The sequence below is a fragment of the Macrotis lagotis genome, chromosome X, assembly GCF_037893015.1.
Source record: "Macrotis lagotis isolate mMagLag1 chromosome X, bilby.v1.9.chrom.fasta, whole genome shotgun sequence".
Lineage (NCBI taxonomy): Eukaryota > Metazoa > Chordata > Mammalia > Peramelemorphia > Peramelidae > Macrotis > Macrotis lagotis.
Genome location: NC_133666.1, coordinates 485,888,691 through 485,914,757, shown reverse-complemented (window position 1 = coordinate 485,914,757; position 26,067 = coordinate 485,888,691). Strand labels below are relative to the sequence as shown.

The window sequence follows — 26,067 nt, the reverse complement described above, 5'->3', positions numbered from 1 at the left end:
CTCAGAGTATCACAGGGTTTAATCATTATTGTAAATAGTAATGACTCTTGTTATGTCCAGTATTCTATTTAGGAAGGTAGGCAAGTAAGCTTATAGTACTTTTTATAATGACAGTGATCTGAAAGGATTAAACAGTCTGGATTCTTAAAAGGAGTCCAAGCTAAAACTTCAGTTACTGAGAGCTCTGATTAAATGTATAACTCCTTCCAGACATAAATAGGTACTACTCTACTTAGCAAGTAAATTGCTAAGTATACAAAATGAAGAGGCAAACAATATCTAAGGAATTTCCTAGGGTAACAGCTAACTATGCTGGAATTGAAATTAATCATTCTTTCACTTTAAGTAATTAAACTTGTACTCAAGAACCAACATGAAACAATCATGCTCATTATATATAGCAGCATAACTACCCAGCCATTTCTCAGAATACAAGGAATATATTTTTCAAATATCCTTTTCTACTGACCTCCAGATATTTTGAATTTCAGAAAATATAGGTATATGAAGTTATCACTAGAAGCTCAGCTGAAAATCCTAAAACCTGCTCCTTCTTTTGACATTATTTCTGTCAGAGGTACCATCATTCAGTCTCCCGTGTTCAAATCCTATGTAGCATGGCTATCTACAGCCTTTTATTTCCCCTTTTAAACTGTATGCCATGCTAATGCCATTTATTTTTCCTATTCATAGACTTGATCATGTCCCTCCAGTGCTCAAAAATTTTCAATGGCTATTTCCTTCCAAATAAAGTTCAAACTTCTTTGTTATTAAAAGTCATTCAAACAAGGTTTTAATTGTATTTATAGTTTTAACATATATATTAAGGGATGCCATAAAAAGTCACCTTTTTAGGTGACTCTTCAAAGTTTGCTTTTGCTCTATTAAATCAAATACTTTTAAAAAAAACAATATGCATAAGAATGAGATCAAAATCACCCCACCTCACTTAGCCCTGATAAATTTATCAGATGAAAGCACACCTTGATCATTCACTAGACTGAACATAATCTGAACATCTCCCTATGTGACAAAAGTCTGTTCATATTAGCTAAAGAGCTTGGACACATTCTCTGAGACTTCTACAAATTATTGAGCAAAGTGGAATAATGAATTTGAACAAGTGATGAGGTAGGAGAAAATATTCCAGCCAAATTCATCAGATGGAACTGGGGAGAGAGAACCTTCTATTTTCCATCTTCCCTACCTTTATAGAAAAGTTATCTCAAGCACTTTGAAAGACTAGAAGCATAAAGGATTTGAACTTTTCACCTGGTGATGATGATGATGATGATGATGATGTTTGTCCTTCATTCTCAAAGAAGACCATAACATCAGGGAGGTGATACCATGACAAGCACATGAATTAGATTTGAGTGAGGGGACTGCTGTGCTAAGTCCTAGAGTCTAGGAATAGACTAAATATAAGAATAAGGGGATTCATTCCAGGTTTTTATGTCAGTTTTGACTACTGCTTCATTTGAGTTCTTCCTAGTTGAGGTTGCCAAGCATATAACCTAAAGATAAGTGAAGTATTATAGTATTTCTGAAATTTTGCTGAGTAACCCAGGAGTACCACCATCACTTTCTCCTCCAGAGCCATCTGGGTCCAGTGACCAGATAGTAATCAAGACACCTGGAGATGACCCTGGATATGAGGCAATCAGGGTTAACTGACTTGCCCAAGGTCACACAACTAGGAAGCGTCAAGTGTCCGAGGCTGGATTCAAACTCCCATCCTCCTGACTCCAAGGCCAGTGCTTTATCCATTGTGCCACCTAGCTAACCCTCATATCCTAGTAGTGTCCTCAGGACCACAACAGTTGGCAGCACTGAATACATTTGGAAACAAAAAAGGCTAGTTACTACAAAGAAAGGCAGAGGGGGCGGCTAGGTGGCACAGTGGATAGAGCACAGGCTTGGAGTTGGGAGTACCTGAGTTCAAATCCAGCCTCAGACACAATAATTACCTAACTGTGTGGCCTAGGGCAAGCCTCATAACTCCATTTGCCTTGCAAAAACCTTAGGAAAAAAAAAAAGAAAGAAAGGCAGATTCAATGCTCTAAGTGAGATGCAATAGAGAAGCTATATTATACCTAAGGGGAAATTCACACCTACACTGAGAGGAACAACCAGGTACTGTGATTTAACCCTTTGCCACAAGAACTCTAAATCTGAGTCTAATATTCCATGGATTTTATATGAAGTGGTGAAAAAATGTGTCATAAATTTATGAGGCAGTGTCTTGTATTCTTACTATTCCACTGTAGTAAGACAAAAGTTTTTTAAGTTAATTAAAATTGGCTAATTGCAATCAACTGATACTCATGGGGAAGAACAAAGATTCATGAGCATTTGAAATACAGCAGTCCCTATCATCCTAAAAGGGAGAGTATCCTGGGGACCTGACTCAACAATGTCAGCAGGAATTGAGATAATTGTTCCCAGAGTTAATATGTGCTATAATTATATTAAGTACAGTAAGATCTTTTAAATTATCTATATCTTTTAGTCAATTGTATGCCAGTTAAGTTATAGCTATATACAGCATCTGACACATTTTAAGTTCCTAAAGAGAGCTTAGTGACTTATTGAATGTCACTTTTAAAAGACTATTTCCTTCTAATATCCTTATCAAGGATGCCCTCAATTCTATGTACATTATTTTCATGAAAAAAAAGTATATGGGTTGGCAGTTATTGATATTCTTCTAGAAATTATTTCCAATATAAAAAGATAAAAAAATCCCCAGCCAATTCTTTAGTATCTTCCCATTTCAGATACCTTAACAATCAATCCTTAACCACCCTCATAATTTTGTTACCTCTTACATGGAATTCCTTTGTATATACTGGGTCCAATCCAGTTGCTTTTCCTATCTTTGTTTCCTTCAATAACATATTTTATAAGTCAGATAGGAATTATTTTAATTGCAAGTTATCTTTTTTTAAAAATTTCTATTTATGTTTACTATTAATCTTAATTAGTTGGTGATCTAAATATGGGGACCATTCAGGAATAACTATCATATTGGTAGAGTTGTTTTCTATTTGATAAATTATAATCAATTCCACTTCTGTGGTATTATTAATCAAGAGCCTTCTAATTCTTTTCTCAAAGTAGTCAAGATACACAGGTATGAGGAATCTAACTGTATAGTCTATAGAGTTTTTCTCTGTATCTTACTCCTAAATCATAGTTTCAAATATCTTTGTCATTCTTTCCATGACAATCTCTGAATTTTCTAAGTATCACACAGACAATATTGATTTAACTTGGAAGGTCATTTCAAATTCTTTATAAAGTTTTTCTACCCCTTCTTCATCTGCAACAAATACACAAGCTGTAAGTATTTCTCTAATTATCCTTATGCAAATATATTCCATGAAAATGTATAAGATTAAATTCTCAAAATACCTCCCCTCACCCAATAATAAGTCCATCAACTCTTTATCTCTGTCCCAGGAGAACCTGGGAGCCTTCTTTTCATTTGTCTGCAACTTCCTTTTGTGTTCTGGTTTCATTTAAAGTTATGCCAAGAATGTTATGATTAAGTTCCTCCCATAGCTTGCTCAATCACTGCTCTTTGAACAAGGATCTCTCTCACATTTATAATACCAACAGCTATAATATTTATAGATGATCTAAAAACTGTCCCTTCTGGCCCCCCTTCCCACCCATCTGCCACTGTCACTGTAATAGCAAAAAAAAAAAAAAAAAGACTTAGGATTGCTTTTCTTTTTCCTTTTTTTTCATAGGTTGCCCACACTCAAAGAATCCACCATCAAGTGGTCAGCCTGCTGGTGATTATTAATAACAAACAAAATATAAAAGCGAGATGGATGTTCGCCAAACATGTTCCCTACTGTCATGGAACATATCCAGCATATAATTCAAGTTAAAAAGATTCTATCTAGCTGAGATCCTCCAGACCCTCCTAATGGAGAGAATATGGTAATTCCAAGTCCTAGAACAGAGTTCATCAGGCACTGTAAATGGATAATAAATTTGGCTTACAACTGCATAGGAGGAAGAAAAGAACAGAAAGGATTGTCATTTGAGAACTGGCCAAGTTCGTTTTTCTGTAACCCAAAACTTCACTAAGAAAACAAAAGCTCATCCTTTTTAACACTGACATTTCTGGTGCTATTGGTTAGCTGTGAGAGTGTAGAAAGCTACATTCTCTATAGAAATGAAGTTGAGAATAACCCAAAGATGATGAATAGTAGATGATGGGCATGAACAGGTCATAACACATTACAAAAAAAGGAATTATGCAAGAAAGATGGTGTAAATCATGCCATAAAATAAAGGTATGATTAAAAAAAAAGAGAATAATCATATAGTAAGAATGAAAAATAAATGATAGGCTAGCTTTTGGCATCACTGCAATCCTCATGATGTCAATAAAATGTAATGACTAACTTAACTAGAAGCACGTTTTTCTTCCTTTGAACATTTATGGAATTTGGTCTCAACCTTTCATATCACATTTTCCGTATATTGACTTGTGGTTATGTATGTACATATTATTTACCCTCCTAGGTTTCTTAAAAAATTCAACACTTAACAAGGCCTTGCTATTGTAAAGGTATAAAAAAAGGAGAACATCATTGAACTGGATGCCTAAAGTGTACAAAATGGTTGAACCATGAAGCTATTTCTTAATCAGGATTACATTACAAAAGATAACAAGCCTATCATATTTACTATCATGCAGCAACTACTGCCATAAAAGTATATAAGAAAAAGTTGAGAACTGTCTACACAAAGATTTATTTTTCATGATTCTACCTTTATCCCAAAGAGTATGAATATAATGTTTTTATGTGACCAACCAGTCTCATTTAATCATATAAGTAAATGTGAAGGAAATAGTAGTAATTATAGTCTCACATACCTTGAGATGAATCTATTTTTTACATTGAAAATAAGTTGTCATGGGGCGGCTAGGTGGCACAGTGGATAAAGCACTGGCCCTGGAGTCAGGAGTACCTGGGTTCAAATACAGTCTCAGACACTTAATAGTTACCTAGCTGTGTGGCCTTGGGCAAGCCACTTAACCCCGTTTGCCTTACAAAAAAAAAATAATTAAGTTGTCAGGATTTTTAAATCACATGAGCAACAAGAGTGTAGCCTAGGAATTTTCTATGATTTCCCACAATCAAATCTCTCCACAATAAAAATTATGCACCAAAAATAAGACAACATCATCTATTTCTCTAGTCTAGGGTAGACTCCAAAAGGTTTAAAAAACACAATCTAGGAACTGATGCTCACTCACCCTGAGTTCACTTGGCACCTCTCTCCCACCTCTCATGGTGGGAGAAGAAATAATAGAGGTTATAGCAGAAGACCCGAGGGCATGACACAAGCTTATATCAAAACTCACCCTTGCAACCTGAATACTCCTCCTTCTTTCCAGCTCTAGGCTATATAGGTCTGCTTGGGTCTTGACTGCCACTTTGGGCACAACCTTTAAGGAACAAACACCTTCAAGGGGCTGGAATACGCAAGTACCAGTGCTGCAAAATTGAATTTCCAGAGTCTGGTCAGAGAATTAAGGAATACAGGGAGTGAGGGGGTTGTGCAGCATTCCATCAAATCTGAAGAAAAGAGCACAGTATATCTAAGTTGATGAACCATGAAACATCCAGTATGGGGGAAGGTTGAGATCCTTTGAAATCCAGCCCCTAAGGAGAGCACCATCATAGGGGAAGGAGTAAGGAAGTGAATGATAAGGAAAATAAGGAGGTAAAAGACTTAAAGATACCAAAGATTCTAGGAAGAAGGAAAATCAAAGACTTTGCATGATAAACAGATAAAATAATAGGAAAAACAGTAGCAAAACATGGAAATGTGATCTCTAGATTTAGTAAAAAAGAGTACAGCCATCTATAAACACATATTGCAAAATAAAGGAAAATGAATAATACTTGAGGAAACAGAGGTCCTTGGAAATTTGAAGCAACTATGGGACCATAACACACTATTCTTAAATGATATTCAAAGAGAAACAAGATTTATGGGGCAGCTAGGTAGCACAGTGGATAGAGTACCCACCCTGGAGTCGGGAGTACCTGAATTCAAATCCAGCCTCAAACACTTAATAATTACCTAGCTGTGTGGCCTCAGGCAAGCTACTTAACCCCACTGCCTTAAAAAACCTAAATAAATAAATAAAAATAAAGAGAAATGAGATTTATGAGAGCAAAATTAATGTCTTTCACAGCAAAATTAAGAACAGCAGAGGAAAACCTTCAATCTGCAATGGCAAACCTCATCAAAGAAAACAGAAAATAAAAGACTGGGAACATAACTATGCAGAAATGAAGAATAACATACAAGAAGAGAAGTAGAAAACATAACACATTAAAAAATACATATGTTCACTATGCTAGGAAAACATACTGAACTCAAGATAACCTAAGGAATAGGCTTCCCAGAAATACACATGAAAAATTTTTTAAAAATCTTAACATCATAATGAAGGAAAGAATAGAAGAGAATTGCCCAGATCTTCTAAATATAGAAAATGAAATTCAAATGGAAAGAATTCACAGATTGCCTCCAGAAAAAACAAAACCTCAAAGCTGCAAAGTCCAAGATACATAGTGGTTAAATTTAACAATTCAATTGAGAAACAGTTCTGTAAATCATCAGAAGGTCTTCAAATTTAAAAAAAAAAGACATCTAAATAACACAAGACTATTCCATACCCACTAGAAAAAAGAGAGTAGGGAATGGAATAATGTGTTCTGAAAAGTACTGGAGCTTCAGATACAGTTTAGGATGATCTTTCCTGAAAATCTGAACCTAATCATAGAGGAAAAAATGAACACTCAATAATACATAAGAGTTGAAAATATCTTACAACAAAAACCAGTACCAGTACTAGTACCAGTACCAGAGATTATGTGCCTCTCAAACATCCCAAACAACAGAAATGCAGGAGGAGTGAATAAAATATAGAAGACAAGCAAGAACAGTTAACAGCAAAAAAAGGTGATGACAGAGAAACCAATGAGACTTTTTTCTAATTGTACACAAGTAAACAGGGGTGAAGGTAGAAATCTGGTAAAGGTAACAATAAAGAGGCAGTATTAAGGATAGAACCTAGCAGGGAGAGTGGAGTGGAGCAGGGTCATAGAGAGTAGTGAGGAGGAGTTGGAAGGGTTTGAAAAGAAAAACAAGGAAACAAGGCCTTCTTTGGAGGTGGGAGGGAGTTCCACTGATGAATACTCTTATGAGTGAAGAGAGCTCTTTGGTGAAGGGAGAAGACCTTTTATACTGAAAAATGGATTTGGTTCATAAAAAGCCTACTTATCCTGGGAGGGAGAGTATAACTGGCACCTGGAAAAATGGGAGAACATGCAACAAAATGAGATTCCCAGGAAAATGTAGAAGGGTGGAAAGGCCAAAAAGAGAAAATATAGATATTTAATGGGCTGAGTAATAAGGGATGTGTAGGGGAAATAGTCCTGTCATTGGGTAGTATCCTCTCTGACAAATGCAGTATTCTTGAAATGAAGCACAATGGAAATGGGAATACATGGCACAAGCCTTACAAGGTAGGCAAAAAAAGCCTCAAAGGTAGAGTTCTAGAACAACATCCTTAAGAAGTTTTGATTTTATGAAGAATAAAGAGAAAAGAGAGATCAGATAATTATAAGGATCATGAATCAGAGAATGAAGGCCTGGTGAAAACATAAATAGAAGACAGACAATGAAGTGAGTAGAAAGGGGCACAAAAAATAAAAGTTAAAATCTAAGATTAGGACTTATAGAAGGGAGGAGAGAAAGGGCAAATATCAAACAAGAGAGAGAGCAAAAAAACAAACAGTCCAAACACAGTCACCTAATTAAAAGATTCAAGTAACAAAAGGAACATAATACTGTGTTTACAGCAGAACTTATTAAAACTTAAATGCTTCTGCACAAACAAAATTATCATACCTATGATAGAAGGGAAGTGATCAAATTAGAAAAAAAAACTGCATCCAATTCCTCTGACAAGTGTTTGGTATCCAAGATATATAAACAATTAATAGCTATGGAAAGATAAGCACACTAATGCCATGTTGGGGGGAATGTGACAATGTACAACCATTTTGGAAAGTAATTTGGAATTATGCAAATAAAATGACTAAAATGTCCCTCTGAATCTAAGACTCCACTGCTGATACCCCAAGGAAGACACAAATAAGAAAAAAGTTCCCATATACTCCAAAAATATTTATGGCAGAATTTTTTGTAAAAGCTAAAAACTGGAAACCAAGTAGAAGCCTATCACCTGGGGAATGTGTAAATGTGTAAAAATGTATAAAAATAATTGTGGTACATGAATATAATAGAGTATTACTATGCTGTAAGAAAAGATTTATATGATAAATCCGTAGAAGCATAGAAAGATCTATATGAACTTAAGCAGAATAAAGTAAGCAGAGCAAAAACAATAGCAGCAGCAAATATGGTGACCAATAATATAAATAGAAAGAATGATACATTAAAATAAAAAGTAAAGGTAACAAAATTATAAGGATCAAGTGGAATTCAAATAAGATATGAGAAGATAATTCCCAACCACTCCTTCCTGAAGCTGGGAGGTCCACATGGGTTATATATTGCAGCTTTTCAGACTCTCAAGTACTGATCAAATGTACTGATTTTTTTTTCAACTCCAAAGGAAACCTATTTTTCATACAGGATGGTTCTTAGGGAGAGAGAGAAAGGGAGAGAAATATGGGATACACATTAGTATAATAAATAGATAATATTAATTAAAAACTCATTTTTAAAAAAAGAAGTTTTCTAACATAAGTCAAGGCCTCTAAACATGATGGTTATAGTCAATCTTAGAGTCTAGAAGATCTAGGTGCAAGTTTTTCCACTGACATACCAGTTATACAACCCTGGAAAAGTCACTGAATCTCTCAATTTAGTGCTTTAAGTCAATAAGTTGCAAAGAAAGTACCAAATCTGCATTGTAGAGGGAATTTCTTATATAGGACATCTCTATCAATGAAATTATAGATTTAATGAAGCAAAAAGAAAAGCAAGTTTAATATCTAAATTGTATATTATAGCTAAATCCAAGTTTGTAGATTCTAATCCTTTCTAAACCTGAGAGTAAAGGTTTTGGTTGTTCTCATTTTTACATAACATTTTGGCAAACATGAATCTCTCTTTTGGCTTAGTTTAAAATAATAATAAATGATAAAGAATGTATCAATTAATTTAAAGACAATAAAATTGTTTGCTTACTGTAAACCCTTAACCTAAAATAAAACATTCTCAGATTATTTCACAGCTCGGAGGAAATGCATATGCAGGGTTGATAAATCACAGTATTGATATTTTTATAGCAATCTTTAAGCCAAAATTTCCAAAACTGGGGGAAGAGCTAGACTTTCTAAAGTGGATATTGTCAAAATTAGATATTTTCTATATAACTCACATATATATTGATATATATTTTTCATTTAAAATCAAGTTCAAGTCAAAGTCCAGAAAACTGAACTTAACAACTGAATTCATTCCAATTAGTAGTAAGTGTGGTTTAGTGATTGATTGTTTAACATTGTATAAACAAACAAGGTCAAAACTGAATTGTCATAAGTGTAATCTGCCAGTATCAACATAGGTTCATGACACAGATGAATTTTGCCATCACTCTACTTTGCTGAATTTGATCATGAAAAGAGTAAATTCAAAGTTAAATGATCTTCAAAAGGGTATTTTAAATCCATAATACTTGTTGCACTTCTTAACATCACTCAAGATATCTTATCCACCAAATATGTAATTTTTAAAAAAGGCTAAAATAACCCCAAAATGATGATTGTCTGAAATATTACTCAAGCAAATTTAAATTTGCCTTTGATCTTTTGTTTTTAATTTTTAAAACAAAATAACATACCTTTACAATGGAAAAATACAAAACTATACTAAAAAGAAAATCCACTAGAACAGCTGAAATTATATAAGCAAAAAACATTAAGGTTAATTTTAAGTAAATAGGGAAGTAAAAAATAGAAAGTTCAAATCTGAAAATATATCACCATATTTATCATTAGGAATCACAAGTACTTCTTTAGTTCTGCTCATTAAAAGGTATTACTTTTGATTTTTCTAACAATGTATCTGGTTCTAGAGGTACATTTTCAGGCTGTCTTTTCAATTTTTACTAGGTTTTAGGCTACTTCTAAGTGCTAGGCATAGAATGAAAGGTAAAAGGCAGTCATTGCTAAAAGAAGTCATAAGTGGATGGTATTAAGACATCATGTCCATAAGCATGTACAAACTACAGTGGTACCTTGTCAGTTGTTAATTTGCTCTGGAACTAAAGCATAGGAACTCTGGGCATAGAAAAATGTCATCTTTTTGTATTGGAAACTTTTCTGTACTGTTGGGTGTTCATTAGTAAGGCTGACCTTGGTCATACCCTTTGGGGTGTCCCAATGAATACTGCCTATGGTCAGTAAGTCCTGTCTTCTAACAGGCTAAATTAACCACTCCTGGGGGACCACCCTTCTGGCATACGCATCGGATAATACCTGAAGCCTGATACTAAACCATTCCTCAAGTACTGCCCTTGAAACATATTTCCAAGGTTCTGCCCACGTTGGATCTCTTTTTTCCCCATTGACTGGGCTGGGTTGTTACTGCTTCTCCCTTCTCTTTCTTTCTCTAAGTTGGATCCACATGCTCCTTCTAAAGCTACTGGACTAAAATGGCCCCAACTTCATGCAGCTGGACTAGGTTGATTTACCATATTTCTCCATGTAAAAGACACTCCCATGTATAAGATGCACCTTAATTTGGGGGCCCAAAATTTGAAAAAAAACTTACGTAAAGTTATTGAACTCAAGTTCTATTGATCATGAAATTCATACAATTCCTCTTCACTGTAAACTCCCATCCATTAGCTCATCCTCATCTGTGTTTGATGACAAATCACTGTCTTAGGGGAGGTTCTGACTGCTCTCCTGCCTGTGCTCTGGGGTTGACCACAAGCACTCCCTGGGCAAGTCTGGTGCATGGTCACATGCTTATTTCATTCCTTTTCATGAATCTGAAGTACCAATTGTGTCCTCCTTTGAAATCAGTCACTTCTTTTTCTTTAGCAATTCTTCTAGCCTCCTGCTGAACTATCTTTGTGGACACAGGAATTCCAATGGCCCTTTGCTCTTCAATCCATCTCTTCAATTCCCTCTCTACATCAGGCCCTTTAGCTGACTTGCCTCTCATGTCTTCTTCTGCCAGGGCATTTTCAAGAGGGTTTTTTCTTCCAGTCAATTTCTTCTTCTAGCCAGTCTTGGATTGTTTTCTCAGTTGGAGAAGGACCAAACTTCCAATCAACACAACTTCCATTCATTTCTGCAAACTGGATCACTTTGAATTTGAATTCAGAACTGGGTTATTTTAACCTTTTTTAAAAATTACATATTTGGTGGATAAGATATCTTGAGTGATGTTAAGAAGTGCAACATGTATTATGGATTTAAAATTCGAAAATTTTTTCTGAGTCATTTCTGGGCAGAACATGGCAAAATGTAACCTAATGTAGTGGTAATAAATGTGAAACAATGAGCACAAAAACAATAAGTGAAAGAACAGGAAATGCAAGTAAAAAAATCTACAACCCCTGTACAAGATGCTCTCAGTTTTTAAACCCCAAATTTTTGGGGAAAAGTGTACATCCTCTTTCCTTTTTTAAACTTGACTACCCCTTTTGCTATTGTCTCTTTCTACCATCTCTTTTTGTCAATCTATAATCTATTGAAGGAAATAACCATATTAATGAAATTACAGGTTAAATATTGGTAGATAAAATATCCATTTTAAGTGTACATATCTATATAGATACATATAATGCATATTGTACATATAAATATGTGTTAATATACATATATACATTTATACAAATACAGATATTTTTCCTCCAGTCATGAAAATATATTATATATTGTCATTCACTGCTTCTGATCTTGATGTTTCCTATAGGAAAAGAATCTAGTTTACTTTCTCCTTCCATTGACATTCAATCTAATGAAAATTTAGACAATTCCAAAGGAAAGTGAATCTCTTTTAAAAAGTAAAGCAGAAGTTTTCTATATTAGCATTCTATAACAGCTATATAACTCATTGATGAGAGTAAATATAGCATTAGTATAAGTTTATAGGGCAAATCTAACAATCAACAAATATATTTCTAGATATGTGCTATATAACAAGCACTGTACTAGATTCTGGGATTACAAAAACAAAAAAAATGAAAGAGTCTGATTTTGAGCTTTTATTTTATTGGCAGAAAACATCATGCTCACATATAAATCTATATAAAGTAAATACTTGGTACTTTGGTTCTGTGGGAGTTCTTAGAACCTTGAGAAGACTTAAATCTAAGGTTTGCCTCTGACACATACTGGCTATGTGACTACCGGCCAGTCACTTAATTTCTGAAGGCAGCAGATGACCCTCTAAGAATATAAATTGCCAAACATTTGCTCATGTGCATTAAAAGAGGGAATTTTCTTACTACCTACCAGTTCCTCTACCAATGAAATAAATGACAAACAGGAGCAGCTAGGTGGTGCAGTGGAACACTGGACTTGGAGTCAGAAAGAATAGGAGTTCAAATCTGACCTTGGATACTTCCCAGCTGTGTGACCCTGGGTAAGTCACTTACCCTTGATTGCACACATCCAGGGCCATCACCAGTTGTCTTGATTCCTATCTGGTCCCTGGACCCTGATGGCTCTGGAGGAGAAAGAAAGTGAGGTTTGTGACTTAGGATAGTCCCCCTTCACTCAGATCCAATTCACATACTTGTCAGAGCATCACCTCCCTGATATGACATGGTCTTCTTCCAGAATGAAAGCCAAAACATCACCTCCTTTCTCAGATTGTAACTATCTGTTTAAAATGACTATACCTTTGCTATTCTCTCTCAATTGTTTCTTTTGCTTAACTTTATTACCTTCCTAGAAACTACTATTTCCTTTAAGATGCTCATTATCTAACTGCTTCTCCAAAGGACCTAGTTTTTGGATTAATTTCTGTACTTTTTGTAGTAATTTGAAAACCATTTGTACAAGTTTTGAACTAAAGTCCAAGCCTTTTTTACCTCCCTGAGTCAGAGATTGGTGAGTTCTTAAAGTTCATTTTTTCCCTATCTTCAGAACTCCCTATGAGTGGGGAACAAATTTTTTCCATAAGATATAAAGCAATTTAAAATTATTCTTGAAAGCCCCAGAACTTTCACATTTTGCTGGGTTAATATTAAGTAACGAGGCTGTTCTGTAATATTAAAACTAAATAGACATGAATTAAAAAAACAATTAATCAAATAAAAATACCTGTACAGAGGTACAGGTTCCTGGCATAATGAGTTGTTGTTTGCTCTTTGTTCTTGATGCAGACCTCGGATGCCATGGGAGAGGATGTCATGAATATAAATGAATTGGATTTAAGTGAGGGGAAACATCTGCATCCATTGGCCAGATACAGATCAATATGACTGACTGAAGATGGTCCTAGTTGCATGGGGAGACCTTGGCCTTTATAAGCTAAGGTATTTCCCTTACACAGACTGAGGCAAAGGCCATTCAGTGATTAAGGATCGGTAAGAGAGCAGATGAGAGAAAGAGGCCAAGGATGGCCACTTTTGCTTAGCCCCCAAAATTTAATTAATTACAATGGGAGAGCAAGACCCTCAGGGTTTCTCAGTGATAAAGGCAGATAAGGTTGCAAAGAATAACCTCTTTTTCACAGTCCAAAAAATAAAAAAATAATAAAAAAATCTATCTGGAAAGGAAGGAACCTCAGGGTTTCTGGCCAAAACAGAAACAATTGCTATTTACATTCACTCTAAACCCAAACAAGGCCCAAACAATGAGCAAGTAGGTTTAGCCTGGGGCACTGCACTGTTCCTGAGCCAAAGGTGTTGACCTCTGTTTCAAAGGAAGGCACAGAGAGCCTCATACAAGTTATAGCAAGTATGCAAGCCTGTTGCACAGACTACTAAAATGTTTTTTCTCATCAAATTTTGACAAGTAATGAGTTTGACAAATTATGAAGTTAATGGGAACTAGGTACCACTGTATGTACAAGATAAACAGGAAATAATCAACAAAGATGCAAAAAACTACTATTAAAGATTGTCAGGAAGATTTATTGTAGGCTTTAGCTAGAACCTGAATTCAAAGAAGCCAGGAGGCAAAGAGGAAAAAAGAGAATTCCAGGAAAATGTAAGAGGGATTAAAAAGGGCTTTGAACATCAGAATAATAACAATGATAATGACCTTTATAAAGCACTTTCAAAATATTTTACAACTATTATAAGTTTTAATGCTCTGGGGCAGCTAGGTGGTGTAGTGGATAGAGCACTGGCCCTGGAGTCAGGAGGACCTGAGTTCAAATCCAGCCTCAGACACTTAATAATTACCTAGCTGTGCGGCTTTGGGCAAGTCACTTAACTCCACTGCCTTGCAAAACAAAATAAAACAAACAAACAAAAAAAGATTTAATGCTCACAATTACATTAGAACTGCTGAAGGTAACAGGGTGCTCCTAGAGCTTATGGAATCCAATCATGTGAATCTCAAAGATCTAAGGGGGTGGGAGGAAGATGGTGAAGAGTGAATTCTGAGATTTAGAGGTGATCACAAGAAGTCAGGGGACAAAAGGCTGAAACCAAACAAGGCTAACTACCCATATCCCCTTATCTAAGAACAAATCAAGGGGAATAATCTGGGTTCTATTCAGAATAGATTCAGATAATTTGGGAGAGTGATTAAAATGACTAGTATCAAAGAATATTACAAATCGAGGCATCCCAAAATAAGGAATGAACTCTCTAACTGTTGCCAGAAGATTGGTGTCCCAATTTAGATTTGAGAGTTCTCACAAGTGAAAGAAATCATTCTAATTAATAGCCCTGGAATTTTTAAATCTGCCCCCTGAGTGTGAGAGGGTAAAAAACTGGCTTAGACTCAAGGGAATCTGGTCACCCAGCAGAGAGGCCCATGTTTCCTTTGCAGGTCTAGGCCGGGTGGTACTATCTTAGAGAAAGGGAGAGATCGCCATCCTTGCAGAGTAAAAGTAAGGTGAAGAAGGAGGCTTCTATTCCTGACGAACTTAAATATCCTCTGCAGTGTATTGGGCAAGGGGGTGGCACTTGGGAGAGTGGTCCAGCACCTAGCTCCAGATATTCTCCAATTAGGCAAGCAATGTGCTGGTCTTTTCTATTCCAAAGTGCATGACCTTTGAGTCCAACAAGTCATTTCCTGTGGAAATGCCTAAATTTGACCCATCAATGACAGCATAGCCAAGAGCAGGTAAAGCCTAGAAGCTGTAAGCTGTAAGTTAGAGGAGTAGGGAAGGAGTTGAGACCACTCCCATCTTGGCGAATTTACATTTAATAACAGAGATAATTTGAACAGTAGGGAGCCCTCAGACAGGCCTAAAATCACAACATGTCTTACTTCCAATAACTCCCTGCATCAAAACAACTACAAGTTGAACAAAAAAAAAATGCATTTTTCACAAAAAAAAATATTTTTCACAACGTCTACCTATTAGACATTTAAAAAGAAACTCAATATTGTAAAAACTACAAAGAAGTATGGCCCCAAAGAAGAGCTATGAGAATTCTTTATTACATAAAATGGTTTTCTAGAGGGATATATAAAAGAAAATCTAGACCCAAACTAAAGATGTCAAAAATTTATTTTAAAGAAATATAAAATGCCAAACTTTACTCAAGAAATTGATTTTCTAAAAATTTGAAAAGACAAAAGAGAAATCAATGATTCCATTACATAGTAAGAAATATTAGAACAAAAAGCAAAATATTGAAAAAATACAAAATGTAAATCTGACCTGCAAAAAAAAACACGTCCAGGAGGTATAGTTTAAAATTTAATCACTGAACTCTCTGAAAACCATGACTTAAAAGAAATAAAAAGTCTGACTACTTTATTTCAAGAAATTATGAGTGAAAACTACCCAGATAAAGCCAGAGGGCAAAATAAAGACAGAAAGTATCAACCAATTATTTCCCAAAGGGAGCTTAAAATGGAAACTCTCAAGAATATCAAAACCAAAATCTAGAACTTCCATAGAGGAAAATTACTACATGTATCCAGAAAGTAGTTCAAGTGCCAAAGAGCTAAATACTAAAGAATACACAAAACCCGTCACCTACTAGTTACCAAAGAAAATCAATATTCCTCAAAGCAAGAAATATTAAGGGTTACAATTAAGAATAACTTACCTGCAAAGCTAAGAATAATCCTATGGAGGAAAGGTGGATTTTTAAGATGTTATAAATGGCTCATGAATACTTAGTCTAGAGTGATTAAAAGGGTCTTTTATTAAGGCATCTTAGTAAAAGGATCACCTCTCTCTAAAAGAAAGAGGGGCACCAAATCCTGGAAATTCTAGGTCTTACAGGCATTTTGAAAAACTAGTTCCTCCCTTTCTCCCCAATCATTGCCTGGGGTCACAATCCAATTGACACATTCACCCCCACGTTTTTTCCCCACCCAGTTCATTATACTAATGAGCACAGGAGAGGGAACAGTAATGTCCGTGAGCACACACAACAGAGGAAGACACAGACCTGATCTAATCTCAGGTTTTGATCAGACTGAGGCTGTCTTGTCTTACACTCACATACCTGTCCATAGACACCCAAAGCAGCAGACCCCAGTCTTTGTAATGTATATTAACAATCACCCTTCACATTCTAGTGGAACCCAAACACACCCACATGTTCCTCACAAATCAAACAGTGGACTTTCAAGCACTACTGATGAAAAAATCAGAAATCACCTTTCAAGAAATTATCAAGGAAAATGGCTGATATTACAGAATCAGAGGATAAAATAGAAATTGAAAGAATTGGGGGGGGGTGGAGCCAAGATGGCAACAGGAAGGAATCCTGTCTTAGGCTCTCTCTCATAAAACTCATCAGCTAAGGACTCTAAATTTTCAAGAGACAGAACCCACAAAGGGACCCATTGAGGCAGTTCTCCTACTCAAGGTAACCTGGAAAAGTGCAGAAAGGCTCTGTTCCCCAGGATCGGAGGGGCGGCCTGCCAGAGGGGTGGCCTGCTAGAGCCAAAGAACTTCAGCCTCCTGGAGGCAGCCCCAGGGCGCTGGGAGCCATGCTCACAGCAGTGGGGGAGTCTCTGAGGTGCACCCCGGGGAGCACCAGGCACAAAGTGGGGGAACAGCGGGGGACCTCTGCCAAAGCGAGCACTTGGAGCCCAGCCCTTGGGGCACACAGCAAGCAGCCCAGCCAAGTTCCAGGAAACAGAAGCAGGCGGAGCCAGTAAGCAGGAGCCCCCAGGGCATGAGCCCATTGAGCTGAGGGAGGGGAGTGAAGAGAGACTGCAGAGCTCTGTCCTCTGCCCCAGGAACAGGACTCTGGGGCTCTGACCACATGCTGATCCTGAACGCAGTCTAGGGCCCCCCCCCACCTCATCCCCGTGGCAGAGGGGGCGCTTATGGTCATTCACAGACCAGGAGGGAGGACAGAGCCTCACACACTGAGACCCTTGTGGGAGTGTCCCAAAAGCTCAGGAAGCACCCCCAAAACAGGCTTAGGCTGGGAAAATGAGCAAGCAGAGAAAAAAGAGGAACACCATTGAGAAATATTTTACATATGAGCCCAAGAAGGATCAAAATACTCAGTCTGAACATGAGGAAGCACAAGCTCCTGCATCTAAAGACTCCAAGAAAAACAGAAATTGGGCTCAGGCTATGACAGAGCTCAAAAAAGACTTTGAAAATCAAATGAGGGAGTTAGAAGAAAAATGGGGAAAAGAAATGAGAGAGATGCAGGAAAACCATGAAAATGAAGTCAGCAGCCTAGTCAAGGAAATGCAAAAAAAAATGCTGAATAGCATGCTAAAAACCAGCTTAGGTCAAATGGATAAAATAGTTTAAAAAAGTTATGGAGGAGAAGAATGCTTTAAAAAAGCAAAATTGGCCAGATGGAAAAGGAGATAAGAAAACTCTCTGAGGAGAACAAATCCTTCAGACAAAGAATAGAACTCAGGGAGATTGATGAATTTACAAGAAACCAGGACTCAATACTTCAAAACCAAAAAAATGAAAAATTAGAAGAAAATGTGAAACATCCGATAATTTAAAAATTACTGGAATACCTGAAAGTCATGATCAGGAAAAGATCCTTGACATCATTTTCAAAGAATTACTACAGGAAAATTGCCCTGATATTCTAGAAGCAGGGGACAAAATAGAAATGGAGAGAATCCACCCATCCCCCCAAGAAAGAGATCCCAAAAAACCAACCCCCAGGCATATTATAGACAAGTTCCAGAACTCCCAAGTCAAAGAGAAAATATTACAAGCAGCCAGAAGGACACAGTTCAAATATCATGGAGATGCAGTCAGGATCACACAGGACTTAGCAGCAACTACATTGGAAGCTCATAGGGCTTGGAATATAATATACCAGAAGGCAAGAGAGCTTAGAACGCAACCAAGAATCCACTACCCAGCAAGGCTGAATGTCCTCTTCCAGGGAAAAAGATGGACTTGCAACGAACCAGGGGAATTTCAAATGTTCCTGTTGGAATGGCCAGAGCTGAACAGGTTTTGTCTTCAGATACAGGACTCAGGTGAAGCATAGAGATTGGAGGAGAAGGGGAAAATATGAGGGACTTAATGAGGATGAACTGCATGTATTCCTGCATAGAAAAATGACACTGATAACACTCATATGAATCTTCTCAGTTAATAGAGCAGGTAGAAGGAGCTTTTATAGTCGAAGCACAGGAGAAAACTGAATTTGAAGAAAAAATATGGTGTAAAAATGGAGTCAATAGAAAAAAGGGAAATGTAATGGGAGAAAGAAAAAGGAGAGGGGGAAATAGGCCAAGATATTTCATATAATAAGATTTTTCTTTATTACAGTAAGCTATTGCAATGATATGGAAGGGGCTAAGGCAAGGGAGAATGAGGGAATCTTCGCTTTCATCAGAGGTGGTTAGGAGAGGAAACAGCATGTATACTCAATGGGGTATAGGCATCTGGAGTAAGAAGGAGAGAGGGGGGACAGGGGGAAGCAAGATGATGTGAGTGATGGAGGAGAGGATGGACCATGGGGGGAGAGTAGTCAGATATAACACATTTTCTTTTTTACTTCTTGCAAGGGGCTGGGAGTGGATGGCCTGTCCGGGACCATAGGGCCAGGTGGATGCTGGGCCTAAGGGGTGGTAGGGGGGCTCCGGGCCTCTTGGACCCAGGACCAGGGATCTGTCTGCTGCACCACTCAGCTACCCTACAGCAGAGTCAGAGTGAAAGGAGAGAGAAAATAGAATACATGGTAGTGGAGAAATACTAAAGGAAGGAGTTGCGATCAGCAACGGTGGAAAAATATGGAAGTAACTTTTTCGATGAACTTATAAAGAATGTGATCCACCCGCAACAGAGTTGTTGGTGTTGGAACAAAGACTGAAGCACATTTTTTATTATTATTATTTTGGGGGGGTGAAGGGCAAATGGGGCTGGATGGCCTGCCTGGGGCCGCATAGCCTGCCTGGGGCCACATAGCAGGGTGATCTTTGGGTGTCTGAGGCCGAATTTGGACCAGGGTGCTCCTGGCTCAAGGGCCAATGTTCTGTCCACCACCCAACCACCCCTACTATTATTACTATTTTATTTTATTTTGGGTCTTTTTTTTTTGTTTTTTCCAGGGCAGTGGGGTTCGGGTGGCTTGCATGTCACACGGCTGAGTGATTGTTGGGTGTACAGGGCTGGATGTGGGCTCAGGTGCTCATGGCTCCAGGGCTGGTGCTCCGTCCATTGTGACATCTGGCCATACCTACAATTTATTACTATTATTTTTTTAATTTTTTTTAAATTTTAATTTTTTCTCTCCCCTTTATTGCTCAAGCAAGTCTATATTTATGGGGGAGGGGGTATTTTGATTACTCTTAAACAAGAATATTTTATTAACGTACAAAAACAACATTATTTGTACAAAATGAGAATATTAAATTAAAAAAAAAAAAGAAATTGAAAGAATCTACCAATTACCTCCTGAAAGAGACCTAAATTCCAAAGCTCCCAGGTCAAGGAAAAAAATGTTGCAAGAATCTGAAACAATTCAAGTATTATGGAACCACAAACAGGGTAACACAAGATTTAGCAGCTTAATCTACATTAAGGGGGTGAAGTGGGGGGGGGGGGGTCTTAGAATATGATATTCCAGAGGGCAAAGGAACTAGGATTACAACCAAGAATTACCTAATCAGAAAAAAGTGAGTATAATCCTTCAGGAGAAAAAACAGACATTCAAAAAATAAAGAACTTTAAAGCATTCCTGATGAAAAGACAAGAGCTGAATAGAAAATGTGACTTTCAAATACAGGACTCAAGAGAAATACACAAAAGAAAGAGAAATCATAGGGTACTTATATAAATAATCAAAAGATACTTAAATTTTCAGATGAAACAATCAAGGCTATCTATCTATAGTCATGAAAAAATGCTCTAACTCCTTATTGACTGGAGAAATGCAAATTAAAACAATTCTGAGGTATTATTCTCATACTTCTCAGATAGGCTAATAAGGAAAGAAAAGGAAGATGACAAATGTCAGAGGAGATGTGGTAAAAAAATGAGAAATTAATTCACTGTTGGTAGAGTTGTGAAACTGATTCAATCATTCTATGAAACAATTTGGAACTATGCCCAAAGGGCTGTGAAATCATACATACCCTTTGACCTAGCAATGCTATTAAGCCTGTATCCCCAAAGAGACAAATGACCAAAAAAAAGAAAATGACCTAGAGTACAAAACTATTTATAGCAGGTGACAGAAAGTTGAAAATTGTGGGGATACCTATCAATTGGGAAATAGCTGAAAAATTTGTCATATGTGATTCTGCTGTGGAGGAATGATGAGCAAGATACTCTCAGAAAACCTCAAAAGACTTACATGAATTGATGCAAAGTGAAATGTACTGTGTACAAATAGTAACAGGAATATTATAAGATTAACAGCTGTGAATAACTTAGTTATTCTCAGTAATACAAAAATTCAAGACAGCTCTGAGGACTTATGAAGAAAAATGCTATCCATTTCCAAAATACAGACAAAAGAATACTTTTAATACTTATTTTTCTTTAAGTTTTTTTCATCTGTTTTCTTTCACAACATGACTATTATGGAAATATTTTTCTTGACTACACATATATAAGCAAAATCGAGTTGCTACTCTTCTCAATGAGAGCGGATGGGAAGAGGAAGGAAAAGAATTTGGAACTCCAAATTTTAAAAACCAATGTTAAAAAAATCACTTTTACATGTAACTGGGAAAAAAAATAAAAACTAAATAAAAAACAGGGGAAAAATAAAATGAACAAAAATAGAATGAAAACACAAAAACAACTTAACAGGTCTAAGAGGACAGTAAATACCAGGGAGGGATTAGTCACAAGTCAAAGAAGCTTCCTATCCTAAAGAAGGTATTAAAAGGAAGAAAGTCAAGAAAGGAACTAAACTCTAAGAGATTGTCTTAAGATTGCCTCTTAGACAATTGGGGAAAGATGGAAACTGTGATACAGGAATGTAATGGACTATTATTGTGCTATTGTTTGTCCTTCATTCTGGAAGAAGACCATGACATCAGGGAGGCGATGTCACAATGACCTCTGGGAGGCAATGATGTCAGGGAGGTGATGACATGCAAGAGAACTGGATTTGAGTGAGGGGGATACTTTGCGAAGTCACCAGCTTCACTTTGTCTTCTGCAGCCATTTGAGTCGGGAGGTCAAGTGTGGATCAGGACACCTGAAAATGGCACTGGATACAGTGGGAGACCTTGGCTTTTTAAAACAGGTTTTTCCCAAATCTGACTGAGGCAGTGACCACTCAGTCATTAAGTTTTAAGTAAGAGAGGGAGGAGGCAAAAAGGCCAAGAACTTCGACTTCCAAAAAAGAAAAGGGGGAAGGATTTTTTTTTGGGGGGGGGGAGCAGAGACAGGGATTAAGACAAGGGGAAAAAAAAGCTTAGAACAGTCTCTTTTGCATTATCCCCCCCCCCAAAAAAAATGTGAAGGGAAGACCTTCGGGATTTCTGGTCAAAATAGGACATTTGCTATTTGCATCCTAAACCAATCAGGGTCAAAATAACGACCAAGTGTGTTTAACCTGAGAGTCAATCAAGCAGTGCTGGAGTGATTTGGAGCCAGTAAATCCCAAGAAATTTTACCAGGTCTTTGGGCAGAATACCTGCAAGTATGGAAAGAAAAGAAGAAAGAAATTGTGCTATAAGAATAGACAATTTTAGAAAATCTTGGGTAATATAAATAAAGGCAAAGTGAAGGAAGCAGAACCAAAAAAAATAAAAATAATATAAAAAAAGCAGCATTACAAAGTAAAAGAAAACTTTGAAAAATCCTAATAACTGACCAAAGCAATAATCAACCACATCTCCTAAAGCCCAATGATAAAGAATGTTATTTACCTCCTTGAGAGAGGTGACAGACTTAAAGTTGGTTAGTTCTTGTCCTATCCTTATGATATCACTATGTTTGGGACAAATTATAGTGTGTCTGGCTGTGGCTGATCAGACCAACATGAGCTTGGAATGCTTTACCACAGGTTGGGAACAAATAGTCCATGTGAACAACTGGGGTGGGTATTTTAAACTTACACATGTCATGTTTCCTTTGAGCTACTGTAATTCTGCATTCCTCATAGAGTGCAGCACCCTCACTGATGAGGGCACACCATGCCAGGCACTCCTGTGCCAATGTCTCACATACTGTACAACCAATTCCAATGTTTTTCAATGAAACCTTCTGAGTGTCTCAGTATCACTTCTTCTGACCCCCTTGTGAATGCTTGTCCTGTGTGAGTTCTCCATAAAATAGTATTTTTAGCAAATGTACATCTGGCATTCTAACAATGTGTCCAGTCCATCATAGTTGCACTCTCTGAAGTAATGTTGGAATGTTAGGCAGTTTTAGTTCGAGAAAGGACCTCAGTGTCTGGTCTCTTCTCCTGCCAGGTAATCTTCAGAATCTTCCTAAGACAATTTAAATAGAAGTGATTCAGTTTTCTGACATGTTGCAGGTAGATTGTCCAGGTTTCACAGGCATACAGCAATAAGGTCAGCACAACCGTTCTGTAGACCTTCAGTTTAGTAATCAATCTAATACATCTCTCCCACGCTTTCTTTTGGAGTCTCCCAAATACTGAACTGGCTCTGGTAATGTGAGTATCAACTCATTGTCCATGTGTTCCTCCCTGGAAAGGACACTGCCAAGATAAGTTAATTTGTCCATAGTATTCAAAACTTCTCCACTTGCTGTAATCGATGTTTCCATCTATGGATGGTGTGGTGCTGGCTGAAGGAGCACCTGAGTTTTCTTGGTGTTTGTCAGGCCAAAATTAGCACAAGCAGCAGAGAATTGATCCATACTTCGTGCATCTCAGCTTCAGAGGCTGCATAGAGTGCACAATCATCGGCAAACAGAAGATCAAGCACCAACATTCCCTCCACTTTGGTTTTCAAGTTGAACAATTTGTCATCAGTGTGGAAGCTGACCTTGAGGCCATATTCATCCTCATTGAAGGCATTTGATAACATGCTGAAAACATCATGCTAAAAAGTATGGGAGCAAAGACACATCCTTGATTAACTCCACTGGTGACTGAGAAATCTCAAAAGCATTGTCCACTATCCAGAACCTGGGCATACAGGCCTTCATGAAATAGTTGTATGATACTGATGAACTTCTCTAGAAAACCAAATTTTGACATAATTTTTCATAAACTCTCATGACTAACAATATCAAAGGCCTTGGTGAGAGCTACAAATGTTGTATACAGATCTCTGTTCTGGTCCTGGCATTTTTCCTGGAGTTATCAGACAGCAAACAATATATAGACTGTTCTTCTACCCTTTCTGAAGCCACACTGGCTCTCAGGAAGATGACCATCTTCCAGATGGTCTATTGAGAAGGACTGGCAAGAATCTTAGCAGCAATGACTAAAAGAGAAATATTCCTGTGATTGTCGTAGGACAATAGTCCCTTTACCTTTACAGAGATAGATAATGGAGGTATTCTTGAATTATTGGAGGATACCCTCTTCAGGCTACATAATCTGGAAAATTTCAGTCAGTTTTTGGATGAGCAATGGACCCCTACCTTGTGGATCTCAGCTGGAATAAAATCATCACTAGGGGCACTGTCACTTGAAAGGAGCCTAATGGCATTCAAAAACTTCTTTTTTTCAGTTGGAGCTTCAGATAGGGACTGACTGACTTCAGCTTGAGGTAAACAGTCATAAAGTGAAAAGAGAACATATATTTTAGATATACTCACTTTGTAGATTCATTTTTCTTGACTATGCTTGTTTGTTGTTTTTGATTGAGGGTGGCAGTGGAAAAGAAAGAGGATTTGTAAGAGAACTACTGAAACCTTTTTTAAAACACAAAGAAAATAAGTAATTAAGCAGGAAAGATAAGGGCAGCTTTGAAAATAATATATATAATTTATGAACTTTTTTTTTAAAAAGTAGGAAATGGAAATTCCAAGTTCCATAGAGAAACCTTTTGTGTTCTTATCTACATAGTTTTTTTATGTATAAGCTCAAAATAAAAAATATATATTTCTAAATAAAGTAATGCCAAGTCCACAAATTCATCAAAAAAATAAAGAGATTTAAATTATAAAAGAGCTACACATACAAAAATTCCAATTCTAAAAATGCTTAACCTGAAAATATGGCAAAAATATGGTAAAGGCCAGCTTATTAATCACTTGACCAATCTACAGAGGTAATTCTCATCTTTTCTTTTTAAAACATAGTTATTTCTGATGAATAAATTTAATACATTTGCTCTTATTCCATCTGAAAAAGAATAATAATAGATTTTCCTTGTGACAGCTATTATGCTGAAACAGGATTTTAAAATCTAAATACATCTTATTTTGTGTTAACCAAAGGAACAAGGCAGTAAAGTGGCTCAATGGATAGAGCACTGGCCTTGGAGTTAGGAGAACCAGAGTTCAAATCAGCAACAGAAACTTGACATTTACTAGCTGTGTGACCTTGGGCAAGTCATTTAAACCCAACTGCCTCACATTCAGGGCCATCTCCATTTATCCTGATTGATATATGGCCCCTGGACCCAGATGGTTTTAGAGAAAGTGAAGCTGGTGACTTAGCACATCACCCTCCACTCAAATCCAATTCATGTGCTAATCATAGCATCACCTCCCTGATGTCATGATCTTCTTTGAGAACGATGGACAAACATCATTATACTCTGATTTAATAAAGTGGCATAAATGTTATTAACATTTTAAACAGTACTTGTATGAAATGGGGTTTCTTGCAACTATTATAAAAATATCAGTTTTAATTAGATACTGAAAAAAATTATAAGCAGTACTATCAATACAACCACTATTTGAGGAACTACCCTCAAAGTTCATTTATCACATTAATATTATTGTGACTATTTTTAATGTTGTGTTCTTATCTACATTTAAAGTGTGAAGGAATTATCAATAAAGATTTGCATATCCTATGTTACTGTGTTTAAAATTTGATTGCTATGAAAAGTCAAATAAATTGCTAACTTTATTAAAAAAAACCTGGAGTTAAGAATTATTTTCATAGATTTGTTTCTGGAAAAAAGTGTGTGGGGTTCATAATAAAAAATAAAAAGTTTTTAAACAGTGCTGAAACCTGTGACAATTGTGGGGTTTTTTTTAAATGAGATTTAGGAGAGACATTACGAAATACAATTTAGAAATCACTGAATTAAGCAGAGCAATCACTGCAATTACAACCATGGAAAATGGCAGATAAGGATACAGTTAAAAATATGCTCATCAAAAGTTTTAAAAAATAATCAATCATATTCAAAATGTTGAAGAAATAGAATATTTTACCAATAGAGCCCTAGTGCATGTGGGTACATGTGCATACACATACATGCATTCAGGATAAGTTTGGTTCACAGACAGAATAAGAAGCAGTCTGTGTGTTATGCGTCAAAGAAA

At 36.7% G+C, this 26,067-nt stretch overlaps 1 protein-coding gene and 1 long non-coding RNA gene across 6 annotated transcripts in view; both read right to left on the bottom strand.

Annotated features, from left to right (window-relative positions):
• The window catches only part of SOCS6 (suppressor of cytokine signaling 6), a 76,639-nt gene that overhangs the window by 25,033 nt on the left and 25,539 nt on the right, over nucleotides 1–26,067 (bottom strand). For 2 of the 5 annotated variants that reach the window (XM_074207700.1, XM_074207699.1), the window contains exon 2: nucleotides 12,692–12,762. The exons of 2 other annotated variants lie outside the window; for them this stretch is intronic. The gene's annotated coding sequence lies outside the window, so the exon portion shown is untranslated. Of the gene's footprint in view, nucleotides 1–12,691; nucleotides 15,618–26,067 lie in introns of those variants that run through there. One more of the 5 variants, XM_074207698.1, reaches the window with a different exon arrangement.
• The window catches only part of LOC141502920 (uncharacterized), a 32,771-nt gene continuing 24,332 nt past the window's right edge, over nucleotides 17,629–26,067 (bottom strand). The window contains exon 3 of the long non-coding RNA XR_012472718.1: nucleotides 17,629–24,474. This is a non-coding gene — a long non-coding RNA (uncharacterized LOC141502920). The remainder of the gene's footprint in view (nucleotides 24,475–26,067) is intronic.